The 23,158-nt window shown below is 36.5% G+C and overlaps 1 long non-coding RNA gene across 1 annotated transcript; it reads left to right on the top strand.

The window, feature by feature from the left end:
- Nucleotides 1-8,092: 8,092 nt before the first annotated feature.
- LOC121267463 lies at nucleotides 8,093-22,659 on the top strand. The gene is made up of 3 exons (XR_005941008.1): nucleotides 8,093-8,323; nucleotides 12,059-12,067; nucleotides 22,649-22,659. It is a non-coding gene; the product is annotated as an uncharacterized LOC121267463 (long non-coding RNA).
- Nucleotides 22,660-23,158: the final 499 nt, after the last annotated feature.

Below are 23,158 nucleotides of genomic sequence, written 5' to 3'. Positions count from 1 at the left end.
TTTTCACTACAGCAGAAAGTCTTTTTTTCATACGTGAATTTCCTTCCCAAAAACTTTTGATTTCGTCCAAAAATACTTATTCGGACGAAAAAAGAAATTGTCCAAAGATCATTCCAATAGCAGTGTCCCAAAATGTATTTTTGGACGAAGATATCAATTTCGTCCCAAAAAAATCTTTTGGAACGAAATTGAGAGAAACCATTCAAACGGAAATTCTTTTTTGGAATGATTTAGTTTCATCCTAGATTTACGGTCGAATGAAAAAACATAGTGTTCGACTATTAATTATGTTCGAACGAATACTTCATGAGTGGTTGATCGAAACAAAATTTGTTTAAATGGAAAATCGTTCTTAACGTTTACTTTGGTGGTTAAATAGACAAATATGTTTGAACGCATTCGATGTCATCAGTAAGTATTTGAACGTTTTTTAAGTTCAAACGGTTTACGATTGGTGTTCAAATGTCTACTATAGAGAACGTTCGAATGGTCCATTTCATTGTTCGGATGGTTTGACTATTTTTGTTTGAACGGTTTTTGGTCGTTTGAACAATAACGAATTGTTTTTATGCAATAATAAAAAACCAAATACACATACATAATATATTAAAAAAGTACATTCATATTTGTACAATACACATAAAATAAATAAAACTCTACTAGTGTTCATTGTACAGAACCAGAAACAAATAAATAAATTAGTTGCTTGGAGGCCTGAATTGTTGTTTAAGCATCTCTCTCTTGAACTCCTCTTGGTGTTGTTCTTATTGTTTTATTCGCATCTCTATGTCTGCTCAATGGGCCAATTCAGCCTCTAGCTCATTCTGCCTTGTCCTCAATTCCTCGATATCAGACATCGCTTCCTCTAACACTCTAGAGTTGTTAGAGGAACTGTTGGATGATGAGGAAGAGCTAGAAGGCTTGACATAGCGACCTAAACCCCTCAAATATTCTGACCGTAGACCTTAATCTTTTGTAAAAATTTGAACATCACTTGTTGATGAATTTTGATATGATGAAGATTTAGAATGTAGGCCAACCATTTTTTCTACAAATAAGACAAACAATTAATATTGTCACAAATATTCAAATTTGTTTAAGTAAAACAGATAATACTTACATAATTTTAACTGGCTTCGGGATGAGTTCAGTCTCCATTGCGATTATAATTGGTATCTGACTCTTGCTACAAGACACATATTTTATAGATATAAGTCATTACAATACATACTTACACAAACTATATACAAAGAAATATTTTTTAAGGCATTACCAATTTCTTAGAGAGAAGATGAAAAGATCTTAAGTCTACATGATGATGAATCTTTAATTTCAATTTATTTGTTTTGTTTATAGAACTTCATTCCTGCATAAAAGTTATAAATAATAGCAACAACAAATTATAAAATATGACTCGTAAAATAATTCATCATTTTTCTTATAAGTTGGATCCTCAAACATGTCACAAAGTTTTTCTAATTGGAAGGTCAAAAATCCTGAAAAGCATGTTGGCGTGCCTCGTCCTTGTTCTTGAACTTATTAGAATGCTCATAATAGCTCGCCTTATATTTGCATAATGCATTACACATAAGCTCATCACAGTCTTATGATCATCTCTCCGACCAAAATTTAGTTTGAAGTCATCCTTAAAAAAATATACAAAAAAAAATTATAATTGGCACGTTCTATATTTTGCATACATATTAAATAAATTTAGAAATCAATTAAACATTACCAAACAATGCTTCTTGATAAGTTTTTTCATATCTTGGGGAACTTTATGCGATGAACTTATAGCCAATGGTGCATAAGTTCATGTAAGAGTACCCACATGTGATGCAAGCCCAACTACATGTTGTCTTTCATCTCCAGTATGTTCGTCAGAAATGTTAACCTTAATCTTACTCATTTTACGATATTTTTCCATTGTCACACCTCTAGTAGTGTCTCGACCTTAAAGAGATTGTACTGTTAACTTTAAAGAATTTAATATTCATTGTAGAAATGAAGTAAATGATGGTTAGAAATGATGTAATATATATGAATTACCTTAATTGAAGCAAAATGACTATCATATTTTTACCTTATTCTGTAAAGTTAATCTCTACTGGTAAGTCAAATGGAGTGCTAGGAACAGATGGAGATGGGATGTGAACTTCCTTCCTCTTTAATGGCTTAATTTCAAAGCATAGCAATGATCCATTCATGACATTAAAGATTTGTTAAAAAGTGTCATGTGAACACAAAACTGATCAATCATCTGTATCAGTTTCAGTTGACCATAAGCCCTCATCATCTATAGATATTTAAGATGACTTAACATTTTGCTTAACTGTCGCATCAATAATTTCAGCCTCAATATCTTTCCTATGTAGTGGAATCATCTCATACTGGCTCAAATCCACAAACAAGTTGAAGACGAATTGACTCTCTGGGTATGCTTCTTGAGTAGAAGGATCATCTTCTTCTTCTTCTTCTTCTTCTTCTTCTTCTTCTACCTCCGCCTCGGGAAGAATATTATATATATTTCTTGGAGAAACCTTTTGTACCACTCACCATTGAGTTCCTAACTCAGGATCATCTAAGTAGAATACTTGAGATGCTTGGGAAGTCAAAATAAAATGATCATCATCATACCATTTTTTCAATGTATTAATACTCAAGAAATATTCATCATCGTACACTCACCTTCAAGGATTGCTTAAATCTCACCAATCACACTTAAGCAGATATACCACAAACTCTCTCAAATATCTCATTCCAATTATATCAACAATAACTCATAGAAATCAATATTTTCTCCATCATGACTTCCTTAGACTAGGACACTATTATTTTGTGTTTTCCTATAGCATTCTCGATCCATTGTGTGATGCCTACTCTATGATACCCAGTATTTTAGTTTTTTTTTTAATTTAATGATTTTTTTAATTAATTTAAATATTGGTTCTCTTGTTTTAAATTTATCGGATTTCTCTTTGGATTTATTTCATAATTTTTAAGTTGTGAAATTTACTTTGATGTGCTTTCTTTGTATTAATTATTGTTTTGCATTTAAATTATTCTTTACTTTAAATTAGTTTAATGTTGGACTTAAATTATTGTATTGTTAAATTTTTATTATTATTTTATTTTAACTAGTAACTGTATTTAAATTATTTTATTCAACTTACTGTTTTGACCATTAAGCCCTTCCCTAGTAATCTCAAGTCTTTGTTTGTCCCCGTTCAAAACCTAGCATTTTGAGGCTCACGGCCATAGTGCTTTTTGCACTGTGACATTGTTGTGCCTCCACTTCTAGCACATCCGTGATCCTTTAAATATATTTTTGAGCTAACTCATATTTATTGTGAATTGGTTGGTTGTGCCGGACTAAGTCCGATGAGTAAGGGGTTGGTTGGATTGGATGATGGAGTTGTCTGTATGATTGGTTTATGCTGAGATTTGTTGGTTGTTTTGGGTTTAAATATTGGTTTTTTGAGTTTTGACGTTAGTTATGGTGGATATTGATGATTTTAGAAAGTGATGATACATTTTGGGATTATGAGGGTTTTAAGTTTTAAGGTATTAAAATAAGTTATTTTAAAAACTTAGGCTTAAATATCGCAATAAGTGATTGTTTGGAAACATATGAAAATTATGAGATTATTTTTATAGGTGACGATTTATAGTCGACTCGATATTTTTTAGAAAAATTCTGAAAAACTAAGAAGTCCAAGTAAGCGGGGTTCCTATGCTAGACTTTGCATAAAATAAAATAAAATGAGATTGCTCTTGAAAATATGCATATTTGTTTTGAAAAGAAATCAGAAAACAACCTCAGATATGTGTTCTGCATATGCATGAAAGCTGTATAAGAGAGTATTTTTTTGTCATGACTGGTGTAGACATGAGCTAATTTGTGTATTCTATTTCTGATCATGCAAAAAAAAAGAGAGAATATGAAAATCTAAAAGTTTTTGTTGTAAATAAATGAAGATGTTTTGATTTTGTTTATTTTGAACATGTGAAATTATCTGAAGCTATTCAGTATTTGGTTTTGATATGATGTGGCATTTGAAAATCTTGGCATGAGATTCTGATTCTGTATTTTGATTAAAGTCAGATTCTGATGTTCTGCTCGGTTTCTGTTACGGCCCAACCACGGGTTATAATAGTGGATATGGCCCAACCACATGTAATAATAGTGGATACGATCCAACCATGGGTTATAATAGTGGATACGACCCAGCCACGGGTATAATGGTGGTTTATAACCCTATCACAGGGGTTAAACATAGTATTTCTCCCAATGTGATGCTCTGATATGATGAAGATGAGATCTCAGATTTTTGACAAGCCAAAGGATTTTGAATAAGAAATTTATTTGAAAGCATGGCTCTGAAATTTTTGGTAACATGCTTTGATTATGCATTCTGAAAGTAAATATTTTGTACTGTATTTTGAAAATGCTCATGTTTACATACTAGTATATGTTCTCTACTTACTGAGTTGTAGATAACCCACCCTCTTTATCTTCACAATATTTTCAAATGATTTTAGATTTTTCAGCTAAGGATCAAAACTATGAAGCATTGGGTGAGATGACTTAAGAATAGTGGATTAAGAATATAAAGTTTTTGATGAGTATTGGTGATTTTGTTAATTATATTGTTGAAATGTGAGCTTAAGTGACATGTAGAGAAGTTGATATTATTTGGGGTTACTGTATTGAGGATTTCATATATGAGTTCGTGTAGTTAATTAAATTTGAAATGTTTACATTTGATTTAGAGCTTTTAGAAGTATATTAGCAGTGTTGGAGTTGATTATCATGCAACCTAAGTTAACTCTCCGGACTCTTAGGGATGGAGCGTTACATACTCTCCTGAAAAATACATGCAAAATATTGAGTAGCATGTCTCGAGGGGCCACGCGCCAATGTATACAGTTCGTCTGATAGATCGTTTGGATTACTTGCATACATTTGTACAACCTTCATATTAGAAAAAGCATAAACATATAAAAATAAACAATCATAATATTTTTTGTTAATTCAAACTTGCATCTATAATGTCATTACCCATCTTTCAAACCATTTCAGAAAATCCTCTTCTTGTTTTCGGTTTATATCATTTACTCCTAGTTCTTTGAGCATGTTAATATGATCACTGAAATTGATGATTACTAAATAATTTATAATCTTATAATTCTTTTAAGGAAATTGTAGTATTAATTAACAAATAATGACAACTGACTTCAAGTGGCTCTTTATCTCAGGACAATTGTTCAACACATACTACTGAGCTTTCTCAAACTCTCTTCCATACAAATCATAACCACGTATTGCACCAAGTGGACGTACGTGTAGGGAAAACACAGAAAACTCATTTCGTTCTTGGTCAACATCAAAGTTTCTTTCTAGACGATGAAAACTTGTGTCAACTCCATGGAAGTATTTGGAACAGAATGTATATCACTTATCTTCAATATATATTTCTGCAATTGACCCTTCGGGGCGGGTCTTGTTATCCACTGTGCGTTTCAATTTTCCAAGGAACCATTCAGTGGGAAACATCCATCTATACTAGACTGATCTTGCAAGTCGAGCCTCACATGACAAATGAACAGCTAAGTGAACCATGATGTCGAAGAATGATGGTGGGTAAATACTCTCCAACTTAGGCAATATTATAGTAATTTACCGTTTCATGCAATCCAAAGCTTCTACATTCAACATTTTAGTATATAAGTCTTTAAAAAATACACCTAACTCAGTCAAAGACGCGCACATCTCTTATCAAGTACCCACGGATACCAATAGGCAAGATACGTTGTAAAAATAAATGACAATCATGACCTTTTAATTCAGTAATTTTTTAGTCATTTGTTCGCACACATCTTGTTAGATTCGAGGTATAACCGTCCATTAATTTAATTTTCATTAGCCAGTCACAAATTGTAACCCTTTCATTCCTTGACAATGTATACCACCCCAATCGACATGTAGATAGACGAGCCATTTTGTTGCAAGTACATTTCTGGTCTTGTTCCCAACCGCTTCAAATCCTTGCGTGAGTTTAATGTATCCTTCATTTTGCCTTCAATTGACATCAAAGTTTCCAACATGGACTTACATATATTTTTCTCAATATGCATAAAATCGAGAATATGCCGCAATTTTAACGTCAACTAGTATAGGAGCTGAAAAAAATACTTTTATTTGTCCAATTCAACTCATTCATAGTTTGTTTTCTCTTTCGTTGCTTTTTACCAAATTCCTTACTATCAACATCTACCAATTGTGCAAGTACATTATGTCCAAAAAAATATGGTGGAGGGTGCCCCCATTCAATAGTGCCATCAAATATCTTGGAATTCTCACGTCATCTATGGTCACCAGGTAAAAATCGACGATGACCCATAAAGCATAGTTTTCTCCCATATGTAAGCCATTTAGAATGGGTATGTTTATTACAAGTCGACCATGCCATTTTCCCTTAATACTCCAACCTAACAAGTTTTTATAAGTGAGAAAATCATTTATTGTCCATAACACAACATCATGCATCTTGAACGACTTGCATATTGATGAATCAAATGTGTGGACCCCATTCTCCCACAAATCTTTCAATTTTGCAATCAATAGCTGCAAGTGTATGTCTATACCATTTTTTGGTGATCTCGAATTTGGAATGAGCAAACTAATCATGAAATATGGATCATTCATACACTTCCATGATGGTAGATTATATGGCATAAGTACAATTGACCAAGTACTATGACTAGTACTCATATTCCCAAATGGATTAAACTCAACTATTGTCAACCCAAGTTGAACATTTCGAGGTTCTTTAACAAACTATGTGTGTTCCAAATCAAATTCTTTCAAAACATGAGAATTAGCAGGAACATTCCTGAATCTGGATGATGAGTGCCATGTCATGTCTAGAGTCGTTGCATGTGACATAAATAACCATTATAATCTAGATATCAATAGAAAACAGTGTACGGCCTTTTGCAGCACATTCTGCTTCTCAAGTTGAGTTTAATTTTTTATTAAATAAATATATTAGTCAAATGCTCATTTTATTAAGTAAGTGTTGAAAGAATTTGAAATATGTTTAAAGTATATTATTGAGCCTAATATTTTGTTAATATTCATTTGTCTATTTAGTAGAATTTTAATAAATTACTATGTTAAGAATATTTAAACAATATTAATATTTATTAGGTTTCTTATAAGATTTAATAATTTTGTTAAGAAATGAAACATATTTTAATAATCGAGGTCTTTATTATTTACTTTAATAGAATTGATCATATCTCAAAGTATTATACTAAGTTATATTTTTGAAAGTATGAATATGCTATTAGTACTGTAAAAAATTTAAGATATCAGTATTCATTAATTTTGTGATAAACTGAATACTTATTTGATTATGTTCTACGATGTGAATTTAATTAAGTAGGATATTAGTACTTATTGTTCCCAGACAGATTTAGTGATAGATATTATTGCGTATAGGTGTCGAGTTACGAAGTGATATTCAATAAGAAGCGCAACGAGGTAAGTAATTTGATCATAAATTAGGATCATCACAATTCAGCTTATATATAAGTATTATTCAAGCCAGTTCATTTACAGCCATCATTTATGAACCACTTGTGTCATATGCAAACATGTCATCCAGCATAGCATACGATCATGTCATTCCGCATCATGTTCAAATTCAAAAATTATAATTATGTATGTATTATGTCATGCATCTCATGTGTATAAGACACGTAAACTATCTCAAGTTCAAGTGTAAGATAAAATCAGATCAGTTAATAAGATGGACATTCAAATGCATGGTACCAACGCAGTTCAGTTTAGGGTGTATGTGCCAGCCATGAACTCAATCGTGGTCTACGATAGTATTCTAGAATACTATCAGCGGCTCCCCTTGCTGCAGCGGGACATGGGACCAATGTACAACCTCGCACACAGGGTTAAGTGTGTTGGCCAGTCAGATAAATTAGTTAAATCAAATAAATCAGTCAGATCAGTCAGTTATTTCAGTTAAATCTGTCATACATAGCATAAGCATCAGTATGAACAATCATGAATTTTAAGCTCTTAGCATGAAAACTTTTATAAAAACCTTATGTTTATTACGTTTATGTTGCGATAGATTTCTTACTGAGTCTTTGACTCATTTTAGTTTGTTTTCATGTTTTTAACCACCCAAGTAAGGATGATGAACACGAGCAGGCAGACCAAGATTAGAAGGAGCAGTTTATTTAGTTTCAGACCTTCTAGAATAAAATTACTTTTATGACATGAATTTATTCAGTTAATGTTTTTGGAAGACATTTTATTAAACCTTTTTCTACAAAATAAATTTTTAATTTCATTTATAAAATTTGAGATCTCTTATCGGGTTTATTTTTATGAAAAACACGTGACATTCCTAACTTACGGGAAGGGGGTGTTACAAAGATATTGCGTTATAATTCTTTAGTTTTCAAAAGAAAACATTGCCAACACAACTGATATGGACACAGCAGGGAAGAAAGGGAAGGAAGCAGTTTTGAACATTTCATTCTACTAAACGATTTAATATGTATAAATCACCGAAACTTGGAATTAAGAAAAAAAATAGCAACACGAATATTGAAAGGAGACTTGAGTTCTGGCTTAAGACAAAATGGGCGTAAATACCAAAATTTGTACCTAATATGTTAACGCTCTGCCTCTGGAACTTCCTCTTTTCCTCCCCCTTAAGCTCTGTCCCACTTTGTAAATGGACCATAAAGACAAATACGTAGATTAACCTTGGAACAGTCGTGGGTGAAAATATTATTAGTACCTGTACATGAAGTGTCGGAATTCATCCCTGCCCACCAAAATGAATAGGAGTCATGCTGGGACAAAAATGTTTGAAAAAAAAAATAAATAAATACATTTATACTTATCTGTACAATGTAGGAGACCGGCAACATTTTCGTTCCCCCAAGCACCGTCCTCGAAAAAAATTTCCAATCATAATGTGAGAAAACACTGACGAAAATGAATAGATATCAGGAGGTCAGAAGACAAAAAGTTGACAATACAAAATCCACGGAGGTCTACGTATCATGGTAGGTCACAATTTTAAACATTGTATTGAAAATGCCAATCTCCAAGGAAGTCTAAAGTATTATTATTAATGTCGTGTTTCGTAAGGCCTGGATAACTCTACGTGGACGGTGCTCGAGCGGTCACTTGCACAATAAAAAAGAGAGAGGACCTCAAGATCCGTTATTTCTCCAATACTTAAGTTAGTTATCATATAGAAGGTGAAGATGAGTAATAGTGAAGAAGGGAGTGTAAGATCATATACTTGTTTACTACAGGTAGTATTTACTTATATTTGCCGACCTGGTCTCCACGGTAATGGAGTGTTGTATAGCAGGAGATAATATGTTCACAATGTCCACTCGCCGAGCTATCTCTGTGCCGTCAGCTCGCCGAGCTATGAAGTGCTCAGGGTCGCTGTGTGTAGCCCAGGCCTTGGGTCGCATTGAATGCGGCACGACACACCTTTTGTCGTGGGTTGCAACGAATGCGGTATGTTTTATACCCTGGACCGCATTGAATGATGCGTGTTTTCCCCCTATCTCATTAATGCTTGGTGTGAACCGCTTTATATTTTCTCGACTTGCATTGCATGTGATATTCCTTCTTCCTTAAGCTTTTTCTGTATTCTTTGACTTGGTTCCTGACATAACCATGGTCCGACCTGGGTCTCATACCCAGATTTTGACTCAAGACTTTCTAATCTGTTTGACTCAGCCCAGTCCTTGTATCTGGGTTCTACCTGGCCCAAGGGATTTATTCCATTCACAGTACCTTGCGAATTCTTAGCACACTTGTGGGTTGGAAATTATAAGAATTCTTCTTCTATATTTGGGCTCTAACTTGGACCTTGTTTTTAGCTCGGCCCAAAAGATTAATCCAGCGCAAGGATTTTTACCCTTCACAATTATAAAACCCTCATGGAAGGCACAGGAGATCTAATGGAAGGTATATCAAATAAGAACCAATGGATGGGAGAAAACAAAATATAAGAAAAGAACCGAAAAACCGCAACCAATAACAAAGACTATACATACAAATGCATAATACTTGAAATTACAAATTTAAATGGACGACATTACTATTGAGACCGACAAGGCTATATATTATAGCAATATGAGTCGATTTATCTAATTATAATGAAGCGACATTATCCACTATTTTATTTTAAATATTCATATAAAAATTTATAAATAATGTCACATTAACCATTAAGTGATATGAAGAATGAGAAGTAGCTAGCTAGGGTAGTACTATAATTCGTATTTAAAAAATCTATCTCATGTACATTTTTATCTCCTGAAAACAATCTAATTGCTACAGTAATCTAAAAAGAACTCCATCTAATAAATAGATTTTGTACAAACTGATGATCTCATGGTTCTTAATTGTCATATTCTTTCCTCTTTTACACGTCAAGTACAAGAAAATGTGGCGGTTGATTCTATCGAAATGCTCGATCTAGTACTATTGTTGTAACGGGTCCATTTGGCAAAGTTGCTGGTAAATAAATTCACATTTTCGAATAAAGTTACGGCAAACCGTAATTTATTACTCGCGTATTTTCTATAATTTGAATCGAGATAAATGTAATATATATGTGGACTATACTCACGTATTTAATAATAAAGTTCATATTAATTAATCGACGAGTATTAATATTCAATAAAATAAACTACATATTATCTATTCTTTTCGAATCTTTTAAAATTTATCTTTTATTTTATTTAATTATTATAATTTTCTTAAATTTTTACACAAAATAAAATAAAATAAATTGTTTATTTTTAAATTTTAAAACAAAATTAATATTAAAAAAATTTATTATAATAATATTTTATTTTAATTTTAATTTTTATCTAAATTTCAATTCAAAAAACAAACGATACTAATTGCAGGCTTTTTAGATTCAAAGTTACGGTGTTTCGCAGTGATGGATGCTCAAGGACTCGGATTTTCTGTCATTATCGTTAGTGAGCTTGCATTCTTGGATCTTTGTGGGAAAATTCCAAAGCCCTCGACTATTTGGATTTAATTTTCATTTAACGACGAGAATTTGATAGTAGTACTGTCGCTTTGCTGCAAGTCCTTTTAGAGAGACAGCTTGCCTGTATTCGAGTTAACTTGAGTTGACTTATTATGGATTTTATTTCGTATATTCATAAATTATTTTTTTTAAAACGAATTTGAATTTATTGTTCATGAATTGTTTAGTTGATCTATTCATTTCTAGAAGAAATACATTTCATTATTGAAATTATATATACTTATCCAATTTTTATTATTAAGGAGTTCATCATTAAATTAATGGCATCCCCACCCCCCAAAAAAAAAATGTTTTCAAAATTCAAAATAGCCCCTAATTTTTATTCATAATTCTATGTATATTGAAATTAGCATCCTCTAAAAAAAATTTATAATTTCCTTATTCCCATATGCTTTCTAAAATTTTGTAAAATTTCAATATATATAGAAATGTATTTTTCCTATAACTCTTAGATTTAAAGAAATTTATAGGCCTAACTCATCTCATAAAACCGGTTCAAGAATAGAGGATTGCTCATTCCTTATAAGCATGCCTAAGAGCATTGGCAATGGACTAGCCAAATGCTAATGCAAGTCTAAACTTTAGCAAAATGTGAAAAAAAACTTTCACATTGGACTAGCCAAAAGTCTAAAAGTTAAGAGTTGAGCTACAGTAAATCTTAAGTCCTCTCGAAACATGGCTAGCTACTATTCACAATGGAAAATAATATTTTATTATTTCCTCACTTCCCTCTCTCTTTGAATGGTAAAACATGCATGGCATGCACATTATTTATTCTACTGATTGCAAATATTGATAGAGTAGATTCATTATTTTTACAAAGTATGAAGATCTAGGAAATATATGAATTGTATTTGTAAAAATAAAATAAAAAAATATATATAATATTATATTATTATTTTAACTTTAAGATAGTTAGTCCAATGTAGACTCATTTAGTTAAAAATTAATACTATAGCCAAAAGTTAAGATTCTAGCTAAATTTTAGACTTGGCAATATGCTCTAAGACCTTGTCAACTAGTAATGTGAGATTATTCCTCAACACCCTCCTTCCCGTGCAGATCAGTATTTTTTTCTGGTCCTTGTCACGAGGTCAGTAGTGTGGGCCCTCATTCGTCCTGTGGCAAGCTCTGATACCATAAAGAAATTCATGGGCCTAACTCATCTCATAAAACCAGTTCAAGAATAGAGGATTGCTCATTCCTTATAAGCATGCCTAAGACCTTGTCTACAGGTAATGTGAGATTATTCCTCAACAAGATTTTGTATAATTTCTATATATTATATATTTTCAAGAATGTAGCCCCACTAAAATTAAATTAAAACTAAGCTCAGGAGAAATAATAAACTATGAACACTAACCCCAAGCTTTTTTATTATACAATATTAAGTTTATTAATATAGAATTGAAAGCGAAAATATGGGAAAAACTATTTAGGATTGATGATTTAAATGAGAAATAGTGGAGGTGCTTTATCATTTAAATTTCATTGAGTAAGGAAAAGTTTATTTAAGGTCGTAATTATAGCATTTAATGTTTAATGTGACACCAAACTAGATAGATTTTACATGAAATTTGGTAAAGTAGCTTAGAAGAATAAAAGATGGCATTCTAAAAAATCACTTGATAGTTTTTATGAAGAAAACAATTTCTATATATTTCATATTTACGAAAATAATAATAATGGAAATTATTCTATGAAATATTGACTTAAAAAAATCTGAAACAAACATTAAATTGTGTTTTTAAAATTTTATTTCTACGCTATTTGATAAATTATTGAGATTTAATTTTATATACAGTTTTGTTTTATGATTTAGTAATATTTTTTTCATTTTACATAAGCATCTCGTCTGGTAAAAAGGTTGCCCCCACTCAAAACAATTGCTCGTTTGCCACTGATTAATCGATTTGGTAAACTATTTATAAAATTGTTTTACTTGTGACAATTAAACCATTTATAACTTTGTATCACGGCTTTTAACGCACGGCCAAGATTACATAAATTGTTACATATCTACATCAATGAATAAATTAAGATTTAAATCATGACATATATCACATTGGAACATTATTTTTTCTTATCTTTTTAAATATTTAAGATTTTATTATTTAAAGTAAAAAAATTCAATAAAACAGTGATATATACGAAATTTTACAAATTTAAAATTGTGTATGTTTATTAAATGAACTTGCAAAGGATGTATCCCACCACTAGTCGCGATTGTTAACCTGCAAATCGTTACGTAGGCGCACGGTATGCCCGTGACCCCTCCGATACCTAAGTCAGCAATAAGTGAGGGAGAATAACTCAAGAATGCTCAATTAGATGATTCGAGAATTACCTGTTGTCCCTATATATAGGCGTGGAGAATATTGGATGAATACCATAAAGTAATCAACTTAGTACAATTGCTAGATATTGGATGAGTACCATAATTTAATCAACTTAGCACAATATTGAGCGATTATAAGGCCTATCCCTGATGTGTCAGAATTATCTAACCACCACGTTATTCATACCCGTAACCCGAGGGCTTATCCCTCCTAATAAACAGGGCAGCTAGGGCCATTTGATCCAGATGACTCCTTGGAATAGTTATCCATTATGGGTGATGGGCCTTGGGCCCTTAGTTCAGGTTAGACCAATATTAACTTCTCTAGTTACCCCGTTAATTTCTCTCGCATGTAAGCATGGAGAATTCATCAATGAAGGACTTCTTTGTCTGTTTCCTTGACCTCTCTCATCTCTCCATTTCCCTCTGTTTCTTCACTCTCTCATTTTCCCCTTCGCTTTGCTTCTTCATCATCCTCATGGCCCAACGAAACACATCCCAAACCCCTTCTGTCCTACAGTCTTCCTCTGTTAAAGACATGTCAGGCTCAGCGAAGGCATCTCCTGAGGCTTTCTCCCTTGGTCCCCGCTACGATCCTGAAACGGGGGATGAAGGGGAGGTTTTGGGATGCACTTCCACCTCCTCTGGTCTTGCTAGGATGAAGTCGTCAGCAGTCTTTTCCTTTCTCTTTTCTTTCTTCTTCTTATTCTTCCTTCCTGCTTCCGTGCTCGTGACCTACGTCGCTGTCGCTCTCCACCAGTCTTGTTTCGCCACACGTCTGTCACAGCGCACCAACTCCACCATCGACTGCCCACCTTTCTTCTTCCCCAATCCAAGCACCCCTTTCTCTAGCCTTCCCCCACTACCTATGCTCCCAAGCCATTTCGGCCATGGAAATGGCACGCCATCGCTAGTGGCCACTCATCGCACACCACACGTATGACGGTCATGAAGCCCGTGCTGCCCATGCCACCTTGCACCTCCAATCGTAGTTGTATCTGCGATTGCCAAGAACCATCCCTTGGGCTATAAATAGGCCGAGCTTCTTCACCCTCAAATCATCCCTCAAGTGACCTCTCCTTCCCAGAAATCAAGTTCTAACATCTCCCTCACCCTTAGATCTACCTCCGAAAACCTCTAGGATTAGTTTTGCCCAAGCACCACCATGCGCTGCCACTCCCAGCCTTTTTTTGGTGGCTGCGCAACCACCTTTGAGTGCTCCCCTACCCTTTCCGGCCATCCCCTTCCCTGAGTTCCACCCAACTCGTGAGCTAAAGCTCACTATAGCCTATGCTTCGCCTTACTTTGTCGCTCCCTGCCACGAAAATCCTCACCATCACCCACTAGCACGTCGGATCTGCCATCCCTTCGAGAGAAACCCCACCGGTAGCCCTCTATTCCACCAGACCGCCTCAACCACTTTGCTCCGCCGCAGCCCTGCCGCCGCTCCACCATTCTTGGCACCAGCTCAGTAAGCTTTCTGACCTTTGTTTGGTATATTTTTTTAATAGTCAGTCTATATTCCTATTTAAATCATTTGCCTTTGTCCGTCCGCTCAGCGACGTACGCACTTGTTCAATTGTGGGACACTATAAACCATCACCTGCGATCATCCAGAATATTTGTCTTCCGCCTCATAAGTTACTCTCCATTGCGACTCTTGGGATCCTAACATGAAATTTATCGCTAACTTTGTTGCAGTCTGGTTGTATTGAGAAGGGCCTTAGGCCCGGGGAAGTGTTGAGAATATTTGATGAAGTTGTTGTCGGAATTTGGGTCGAAGGCCGGATGGAGAATGGGAAATGCTATAGTTGGGGTTTGTGAAACTATCAATTTGTATCTATTGTGTTATTGTGTGCTATGCCATGTCATCCAAGAAACTGCCTCTCATTCATCTGCATATTACTTTATTGATATCTGTCATGATTTATTCAACTATGCTATGTTCTGTGTTATGCGCTGTAATCTGAAAACTGGGATTTTGGTAAATATATTTTGTGTGGGTGTGTGCATGTCACAACCGCAAGCCGAGATGAGGTATTATCTCGATTGAGCTCCTCTGGTCACTTAGGAGAGTATAAAACTGAGTGACATCCCCTGGGCAACAATAGGCTCGGCCAAGAGGGTAACGCTGTTGGTACAACTCCAGAACCCCTTTACTGGCGGGGGCTAGAGGATGCCAGGTCACGTTATGTGCGGGGCACAGAGTTGGATATCGCTAGTAACAAAGTCACATGCGCGGTCGTTACCCGTTATGTGATGAAGGGAGCTAGGGTGTGCAAGTGGTCCCGTGGGAAGACCATAGTGTACACAGTAATTAAATAGTTGTGGTTGGGTACAAAGGGATTTTTGGCATGAGTGGTTATAAGTGTTGATATTTTTGGGAAGGTGGTAAAAATGAATATTTTTTGGGTTATTGCTTCATAACTACTAAACATGTTTGCTTGTATAATTTCATGGTTGAATCTCTTGCTTGTTTTTCTGTTGATTTGTTAGCTAAGATTGCAAAATCTGATTGTGGTATTCCTACCTAAGTTTCTATTTCATGGAATCGTAGACTTTGATGCAGAGAAGGGATTTGAGCAGGAGGGACCAGACCCACTCAGGAGTGATGGCCTAGTGCTATTTGCATTATTTTGTTATTGGACCTTTGTTTTCCATTCTTTTATTTCAGCTGAATGACTATATTAACCTCTTGGAGGACCTTGTTTTGGGTTGTATTGTTGTTAAACTTTCTAGTACTTAGTTTGACTGCCTTCGGGTTGTATTGTTGTTAAACTTTCTAGTACTTAGTTTGACTGCCTTATATATTTTTTTCCGCTGCGATATTTATGTTTTACACATTTGCATGTTCGCACGGACTTACACAATGCGATGGGGTGTATGATTCGTGTTGTTATCATTCCAGTTTCACGACTTCCACCAAAACACGTGGGGGTCGAGGGCCCAACAGGTGGTATCAAAGGGGTTCGTTCTAAGTAAAACCACACGTCACGTAGGTGTAGTACCAGAAATCTAGCCTTTAATCTTGGAATTTCATTTGTTGAGTTTAAGAAACGGGGTTAAAGGTTGTGTTTTGGCAAGAAGATGGTGCAACCTAGGATGCCACATGACGAACCTTTTGGCCAAGCTCCAAGGATGAGCTGCCCGCGGGGATGGGAACTACGACATGGCTAAGGCGTTGAACTGTGTGACAGAATTCTTCCAACAGAATTTCCAACCCCAACAAAGGGAAGAGCAGAGAGGGTGCCCCAATGAGCTTTTCCTAGCCCATAGGACCACCGAATTTACGGGTGATGAGGAAGACCCTTTAAGAGTTGGGAGATGGATTAAAAATCTCAAAAGGACATTTGAGATATATGGATGCATCGAGTCCCCGAAGGTGTTGTATGCAAGCTACATATTGCAAGGTGAAGCCACCGCCTGATGGGAGACTAAGCAGGAGATCCTCAAGATGGAGCTGGGATCTTTCACAGCAGTGACCTGGCAATACTTTAAGAAGGAGTTTGATGATCATTTCTTACCTAGCAGAGTGAGGCATCAGAAGGCTAGGGAGTTCAATAGCCTAGTGAAAGGAGACATGACAGTGGAGCAGTATGCCCAAAAGTTTATGGAGCTCGGGAGGTTTGCAACACATCTCATTGCCACTAAAGAGATGCGGACTGAGCACTTCCAGGAAGGACTGCGTAGGGGAGATCTGCAGGCAAGTTGCTTGTCCTCAAATACTGACTTTTTAAAGTTTGGTTATGGTGGCCTCTATAGTAGAGAAGGAATTTGGTGGTCCTGTAGGCTCTCCGACGGGCCAGAAGAGGAGGAGGAGCTTCAGGAAAGGGAAGCAGCTTGGGGTCGCCTCAGAAATTTGTATCAAGGACATAGTCCGGGCCACAGACCTCAACTGGTGTGCGCCTGGGGGGTTGAGCCCTAGTTTGTGGAACGTGCAACCAATCCCATGAAGGTGACTGTCGTCAGGGTGGGACCCAATTCTTCAAGTGTGGTCAGACAAGGCATTTTGCTCTCGAGTGCCCTAATGCTGCTCAAGGAAATTGACCAGGACAGTGCGGTGGAAGGGCGAATCAGAGGCAGACAGTGCATGAAAGAGTGTACACTCTGACTCCTAGTGAAGTCGATGATGAGGACCCGGAGACTCAAGATGTGGGGGTCATCATAGGTATGAACTTGATCCAGTCTTTTAAGTTGATGCATGTGTGGTTAAAATTTTTAGAACTTCATGGAAGTGTTTGATCTCATTTGGTAGAGTTCAGTTGTATGAATACTATGCTTATACTTTATTTGATTCGAGAGTGTCCCACTCTGTTGTGTTTGCCACTTTTGCATGAATGTGCAACTTAGTCACGGAACCCTTGCCACAATCCATGGTCACGGTGTTACCAAATAGAGAGAGGGTATGGTGTTCAAAGGTGGCCTTAGGCTGTCCTTTGGATTTGGGAGAGAGGACATTTGATGATGACCTGATGGTGTTCAAGCTGCTTGGGTTCAACATCATTCTGGGTATGGATTGGCCATTTCAGCACTTCGCGAGTATCAATTGTCGAAGCTGTGTGGTTAGTTTTCATCTCCCTGGAGGGGATTATATGGAATTTGCTGGTAGCAAGTTGAAGTCGAGACCCATGGTTACATCTGGGATCCAAGCGAAAAAGGACTTGGCTAGTAGGGCAGATGCCTATCTAGTGCAAGTGGTGTCTAAACCATCAAAGAAGAAGACTATAGCAGGAATCCCGATCATTTAAGAGCTCTATAATGTCTTTGAGGATGACCTCCTTGGATTACCTCCCATTCGCGTTGTCAAGTTTACAATTGACTTGGAACTAAAGCGGCTTCGGTAGACCAGGCTCCTTACAAAATGGCACCAGCTGAGCTAAAACTGTTAATGGCCCAGTTGCAAGAATTGGTAGACAAGGGATTCATTCAGCCTAGTTCCTCACCTCGGGGAGCACCCGTGCTGTTTGTTAAGAAGAAAGATGGCACCCTTAAAATGTGCATTGATTATCAAGAGCTTAACAAGGTGACCATAAAGAATAAATATCCACTACTTTAGATTGATGATTTCTTTGATCAGCTTCAAGGTGCGGCTACTTTTTGAAGATTGACTTGAGGTTAGGTTATTATCAGCTATGAATAAGAGACAAGGATGTACCGAAGAGTGCATTCAAATCGAGGTATGGCCATTATAAGTTCAAAGTGATGCCTTTTGGGCTAGCTAATGCCCCTGTGGCTTCTATGGACATGATGAATCGGGTGTTTCAGCCCTATGGAGAGTTACTTTCCATGTCAAAAGTAACTCTCCAACATGACTCTCGGAATTCTAACATGAAATTGTTGTAGTCTGATTGTGTTGAGAAGGGCCTTCAGCCAGGGGAAGTGTTGGGAATGTTTGACGTAGTTGTTGTCGGAATTTGGGTCGAGGGCCGGATGGAGGATGGGAAATGCGTGTAGTTGGAGTTTTTGAAACTGTGGATTTGTGATTGTTGTGTTAATGTGTGCGATTGTTGAGTGCTATGCCATGTCATTCAATAAACTGTCTCTCATACATCTGCATATTACTGTTACTGATATATGCCATGATTTATTCAACTATGCTACGTTCTGTGTTATGTTGTGTAATCTAAAAACTAGTTTTTTGGTAAACATATTTTGTGCGGGTGCATGTGTGTCATGACCGCAAGCCGAGATGGGGTATTATCTAGGTGGAGCTCCTCTGGTCACTCGAGTGTGTGTAAAACTGATTGACGTCTCCTGGGCTATCGCTGGGTGACAGCAAGCTAGAGGATGCCTGGTATTGTTACGTGCCGAGCACGGAGCTGGACATCGCTAGTAACAAAGTCACATGCGCGGTCATTATTCATGGTGTGACGAAGGGAGCTAAGGTGTGCGGGTCATCCTAAGGAGAGACCATGGTGTACACAGTAATTAAATTGTTGTGGTTGGGTACATAGGGGTTTTTGGCTTGAGTGGTTATAAGTATTGATATTTTTGGGAAGGTGGTAAAAATGAATATTTTTGGGGTTATTGCTTTAATAAGTGCTGAACATGTTTGCTTTTATAATGTCATGTTTGAATCTCTTCGTTGTTGTTTTGTTGATTTATTTGCTGAGATTGCGAAATCTCATTGTGATATTCCTACATACGTTTCTGTTTCATGGAATCGTAGACTTTGATATAGAGGAGGGATTTGAGCAAGAGTGGCTAACCCCACCTAAGGAGTATTGGCCCGAGGCTTTTTCGCTTTATTTTGTTATTGGACCTTTGTTTTCCATTCCTTTATTTCAGTTGGATGACTGTATTAACTTCTTGCAGGACCTATTCCGAGTTGTGTTGTTGTTAAAATTTCTGGTAATTAGTTTGACTGCCTTATATTTTTTTAATATTTTTTTTTCCGCTGCGATATTTATGATGTACACATTTTCATATTTGCACACACTTGCACAATACGATGGGGTGTATGATCCATGTGGTTATCATTCTGGTATCACGACTTCCACCAAATCACATGTGGGGGTTGAGGGCACCACAAGAATGCTCAATTAGATGATTCGAGGATTACTTGTTGTCCCTATATATAGGCGTGGAGAATATTGGATGAGTACCATAAATTAATCAACTTAGCACAATACTTAGCCATTATAAGGCTTATCCTTGATGTGTCAGAATTATCTAAATAGCATGTCATCCATACCTGTAATCCGATGGCTTATCCCTCTTAATAAATAGGGTGACTAGGGCCATTTGGTCGAGACGACTCCGTTGAATAGTTATCCTTTATGGGTAATGGGCCTTGGGCCCCTAGTTCGTGTTAGACCAATATTAACTCCTCCATAATTGAATTTGAGTTTATCAAGTTTGAGTTAGAACTATTCGTAAATAGGTCGTAAGCTAATGGCATTGTTATTATTCAAGAAACACGTACATGGTACAAGACATTAAAGAAGTAAATTATGTGTCATGGTCATGGGGTCAAATTGAGTTTATTTCATAGGGGCACGATATAGAAGACTTGCGAAGAGACTAAGACATTTTAGACTCTTGCTAACACTCAAGCTGGTACCTGTGATCACATCATTGTTGTGCTCAGCATCTCCAGGTATCAGTGCAAACACTCGAGACTAATCCCATTCTAAGCTGATTGTTTCCCTGTGTCGTCTGTCGGGGACCTGGATGTGGGTTGGGTTTATTGTTGTCTTCCAATAGCAATGGGCATTCTCTGATGAAATGACCAGTCTTACCACATCAAAAACATGCCCCCATTTCATTCTGCACTCCACAGTGTGTGTGCGTGGTTACAATACTTATAGGGGTTATTCGGTTGTTTTCCCTACATCTATCTCTGACTTGAGATGTTCCCTTTGTTTCTCTTCTTCCATGGCCCTTGATCCATACTAGGGGATCCTTGTGGAGTAGCTCTCTTTCTCTATTCTTGCAACTCAACACCTCTTTTAAGATTTTGTTTAACCAACATTGCCTTATGCACTAACTTTCAAAAACTCTGAATCTATAAGACCATCACTCGTTCAAATATCCTGTGAGTCAAACCCTCCTCAAGCTTCTTGGCCTTCTTCTCCTCATCAGGAATTAGGCATGAGGTGAAGCATGATAATTCCTCAAATATTGCAGCATATTGGTGCACAATCATGGTCCCTTACACCTAGGATCGTTTTACATTTCCATTCAATGCTTCCATAAACGTAAACATTCACAAACCAAGGGAGATGAAGAGAGAAGTGGTCATGGGAATCTGGGATCGAAGGAGAAGATCTCGAGCTGAGAAGGTGAGGCATCCCCAAGCCTCGACCTGCCCAGCACCAACTCGTCAATAAGAAGACCTACAAAAGTAATGAAGCCAAGCAACAAAAGCAGAATTGTAAACAGCGACGTCTAGCTCGAGCAACGTTATGCTAAAGGTAGAGCGTGTGGCGAGTTGAGCTAACAAAACTGTAAGCCTCTCGGCTGGAAAATAGCCTCTTCTCTTCTCTTCTCTACACAACAAACTCAAAAAAGCTCATCCTTTATTGCTTCTCTTTCGGCTCGGGAGCTCAGATCTGGCTCTGATTTTGGAAAGGAGGGTGACTATACCAATGGTGGACAACTGCTAAGGAATTTAATTTATGGTGGTTTTTGCAAGATGATTTTGGTAGGAAGAGGTGATGGCAAAAATTAATGAAAGCATTCTCTGCATGCAGTATATGTAGGCTATTTTCCATTTTTGCATTTCCCTCTTCTCCTCTTCTCTGCATAGCAAACCCAAAACCTTTTATTCACCATTTTCTATTTCGTTGCATTTTCCTTTTTGTGAATTTCTTCTTTTTGTTCAAACTTGTCGATGTCATGCGCCAGTTATTAGAAAAATAGGGAATCCGGTGCTCAATATCGGGCAAGACGACTTGGATGAGTTCGTCGAACTCAATGGTGTTGTTGCCGTTGGCGTCCATGTTGGCCAGAAGGACATGGAGCTGGTAGTCGGAGGGCTTGAGGTTGAGTGAACGAAGAAGGCTGAGTGGGCGGCTATTGGCTAGGGTTTGAAGAATCAATATGCTTTTATACTCTCGGATAGGTTGACACCAATTAACAAACCCATTATTTAGTCAGGTTGGAGACCTGATCAAGTAATACCCGATAAAAGCCGGGTCGTTTCGGGTCAGCCTAATCGGGTCCAGTGGGTGCTTGGTTCACATGTACACCCCTACCTGCACCAAACACCAAACTGGTAAACTCTCAAACTTTAGCTTCCCTATCCGCTTTAGGGAAGAAATGGTCGAAGAAATTTTGCTTAACGTGAGGCCAGCTAGCTACTCCTTCCCCTTTAGCTTCCTTAATGGCTTTATCCGAATTCCACCACCTCTTAGCTTCCCCGTCAATTTAAAGGCTATGAATTGTACTTTCTGTTGATCCGTGCACTCCAGAACATTAAATATCTCTTCCATGTCTTGAATTCAATCATCTGCTGTGTTTGAATATCATCTTCCATCAAATGTGGGAGGATGGGTATGATTAAATTGCTCGAATGTGCAGCCTCGCTTATTGATGGTTTCGTTCAAATCCTTAGGATTTCAAACTCGACGACGGGGTGCTATCCTAGGACTTTAAACTTGGTTAAATGTTCTAATGAAAGAAAACAAAAAATATGTATAAACAAAAATATATATACCAGATAGATATTTAAAAAAAGTTCAAGATTTTTCTTGTTTTACCCATTCTTAATCATATCTTAACCAACTCGTAAAGCCCTTCTTACCATCTATAGTCATAAACTTAACATTGCTTTAACTTACGTCCATCTTTAGAATCTAAACCTCATATGTCATGACTTCAATCTTAACATCTGCCGAATCTAAAACCTCAAATTTCATAAAACACAATCCTTAATACCTACAGATTTTAAAACCTCAAATATCAGAAGGATTTGCTCTTCCATCCGTAGATTTCTAAACATCAAATATAAAATTATTTCCTAAAGCCTGTCGAAATCCAAAACTTCATATCCTAATGTCTGCATAACCTCAAATCTGGCTTTCGATTAAGCTTATGTACACCTTCAAAATTTAGACTTCAAATCTTATAAAGATTATTTCCTATGGTTCACCAAATAAGCCAACCGGAACTAAAATCCCAATGGTCATAAAAATCATTTCTTAAAATTTACAAAATTTTAAACCTCAAATCTCCAAAACTCAACCAA

This window comes from Juglans microcarpa x Juglans regia, chromosome 5S (genome assembly GCF_004785595.1).
Source record: "Juglans microcarpa x Juglans regia isolate MS1-56 chromosome 5S, Jm3101_v1.0, whole genome shotgun sequence".
Taxonomy (NCBI): Eukaryota; Viridiplantae; Streptophyta; class Magnoliopsida; order Fagales; family Juglandaceae; genus Juglans; species Juglans microcarpa x Juglans regia.
This window is presented reverse-complemented; position numbering and strand designations above follow the sequence as displayed.